General features: G+C 40.3%; 1 long non-coding RNA gene across 1 annotated transcript; it reads right to left on the bottom strand.

The window, feature by feature from the left end:
* Window positions 1–365: 365 nt before the first annotated feature.
* Window positions 366–1,445, bottom strand: LOC141627194 (uncharacterized). Its single transcript, XR_012536748.1, has 2 exons — window positions 736–1,445; window positions 366–564 (listed from the first exon to the last, which is right to left on the bottom strand). It is a non-coding gene; the product is annotated as an uncharacterized LOC141627194 (long non-coding RNA).
* Between the last annotated feature and the right edge of the window lie 1,645 nt (window positions 1,446–3,090).

Below are 3,090 nucleotides of genomic sequence, written 5' to 3'. Positions count from 1 at the left end.
CACACACACTAGTATAATTAATGCAATTGGCATCGGTTATAAACAGTGATTGGTGGCATCGGTTCCTAACCGATGCCAATGACATCGGTTGTTATTCAATTGGCATCGGTTCTAACCGATGGCAATTTAAACATATTGGCATCGGTTGTACCATAAAAACCGATGCCAATTTTTGCATTATTGGTATCGGTTGTAACTTAGGAACCGATGTCAATCATCAATAAAAAAAATTTGTGCCTAGCCAATAAATAAGTTATTGGCTATAGAAATTCGACAATCATACCTGCATTATTTTATTTTCTAAACGCTATAGAAAATTCGACACTTCATAAATTGAGCAATCCAAATTTCATAAGTTCAATACCAACAAATCCAAATAAAATACAGCCATTCAAGGAATTGTATCCGGCAACAAAATCACATACATATAAACCCTTAACTATTCGAGTATCTAGATCAACCGTTCACTCATATATAGACCTCAATAAGCTGCTTTGCTTGTGATGTTATCATGCGTGTGTTCGGCCCCATGTATTGCAGCATCTGTTCTTCTGTGACACCCCCCTAAAGAATATTAACGGTGTGCACACAACTTTAGAGAATAATCAAGTAAAAGAGACACACATATAACAAACTAAACTTGCTAAACAAACGTGCACCAGCACAGACTAAACAAACGTGCACCAGCACTGTTGGTTGGATCATTCTTAGTGTGAGATAAAACTTTAAACTTACTCATCGATTTTTGGGATGTCTTTAAGATCAGTTAGGAGATCGTTCTATTCTTTTATGAAAAGGTCCTGTCCAAATGGTCAACAACAGTTTCATTTGGAGGCACATCATTGAATGAGCTGCATATTAAAAATACATTTCAGTCATCACCAACAATAATATAAACCCAAATGCCTTAAGTTCACTCATAATTGGCGGAACAAGGTTGTGAGGTGTACACAGTCTTACGACTATATAACATGTGATGCTCGACCTCGGTACAAGGATCTGATATAGGTAGGGATCCGAGTGCGAGATCCTTAAAATCTCCAAATCAAGGACTCGGGGACATATTTTTGCAGGACCCAAACTACCATTATGTAATCACAGGTTTCAACAGCACAAAGAGACTACTTCTGGAATCTAGATGACCCATAATAAAAAGTACATAGAGATCGAAGGGCGGAAAGAAAAAACTGAAAGGGAAAAAACTACTTAAATCAATAACATGTTTCTTGCTTCTCGTGTAATTTTTTTACTTAGAAATCTTTGAACTTAATGAGTAGGATAATGCAAACAACCAAAATTAAAGATCAATGATAACAAAACAAAAATTGCATTTCCAGTGTACTTATTGAACCTGAAATACACAGCACCTCAAAATGGAAATGCATTTTGTGCTTTGAATGTGAGCTATCCAGTACTCCGTATTAAATAAATGAATGGAGTAAGAAATTGACGTTATAAATTAGATGAACATACAAATAAAGAAATATACTCCATAGTCCTTACCCATCTATCAGTCCTCGTTGTATCAGTGGGCTCGATACCATAGTCCTCAGCATTCACCTCAAAATTGAAACTCTCTCACGATACATATGGAGTAAGCTTTTAGATTTTAGTGGGGAAAAAATAAAATAAATAAACAACAGATATAAATACATATTACCTTTGAAATGTAAACACACAAGTATGCTGCAAATTATGACGGACCATCAATTTCAAAAATAGGACAGATAGAAGAGTGAAAGCCAGAGCAGTAGTTGACTGGAAGACCTTTAGATGAACTTGATGACCGTAAACTGGTTGTCATATATAATGCCCCTTCGTCACAATACACAAAGAAATCAGAATTATACCGAAGATTTCTGCTTTCACAATTACAAGCATGAACGGGTTATGTGACAGAAAGGTAAGATTGTAACATTCCGTTTGCTGTCTATGAGTGTCTTTGTAACACCCCGATATTCAGAGGAACCTTAACTAGGCCTTCCTTAGCATATAAGGGCGTTACCATCTCGGTTGCCCGAGGAAAGTAATTATCAAACGTCAATAAAAGAACTATTAAGTTATATTACAAGTGATTCAAACCAAAATACAATACATGGTACAACTCAAGGACTACACGCTATGACCATCATATCTCGTGAAGACTCATCCCCGCCGGACTCCGGCTATCCACGACATCAACTCCTCGCTTAAGACCGATCGCTCACCATAAGGGATCACGGCAGACACATAACAAACAAACAACCACACAAGGTCAGTACTGAGATACAACACAGCGAATACGACTACAACTAGCAAGACAAAACAATGCCAACGGCTCACACTCAACCACAACACACCAACATCCTCTCCATCGATCGTCCACGGACAGCCGCCCGCTGGGGGACCGCACCGTTCCCACCTAAGCCCCGCTCATCGTACGAGCGATAACCCCGCTCATTAATGTGCACATCCCTTCTGTGGCGGGTTCCATGATAGGCGAAACTAGGCGTGAAGTCACTCCCCGCAAGCGACCCCACTCACCGAGAACGCATCTCGAGAACCATCACAACGATCACAACCACCACCACAACACAATACAATTACCATGTCAAGCAACCACAATACTATCACAACGACCGACACACTAGACGATCTACAGTAACTGAGTAGGCGAACCTACCTTTACGCATCCGCAACCAATCCACGCCGACAAACACAGCATCCAGCGCACAAGCAAAGCCTATTACCATCATGTAAATATCTATTACTACAAGCAAAACCCTAACTATGGAAACAAAGGCACGGATGATGATTATGACATACCTAACAGGGAGAGACAAGGCGAAAGACCGCTACCCGACTCAAGGGACGCTCTCCTAAGGCTCAAGAGTCTTCAAAAGGCATCCATGGAGGTTTTGAGGTGAAGGGAAGGGAAAGAGGCGGCTGAAGGATAGGAGGAAAGTGGCAAAAGTGATTTATGATTTAACAAAACGCGATATAAAACCCCCAATAAAACCAGGCACTCGATCGAGTACCAACATACTCGATCGAGTAACCCCCTACTCGATCGAGTGCCCTAGCTACTCGATCGAGTAGCCTCTACTCTAT

Source organism: Silene latifolia, chromosome Y (assembly GCF_048544455.1).
Source record: "Silene latifolia isolate original U9 population chromosome Y, ASM4854445v1, whole genome shotgun sequence".
Classification (NCBI taxonomy): domain Eukaryota; kingdom Viridiplantae; phylum Streptophyta; class Magnoliopsida; order Caryophyllales; family Caryophyllaceae; genus Silene; species Silene latifolia.
Note: the sequence above shows the minus strand (reverse complement) of the source record. Positions and strands in the feature narration are given on the sequence as shown.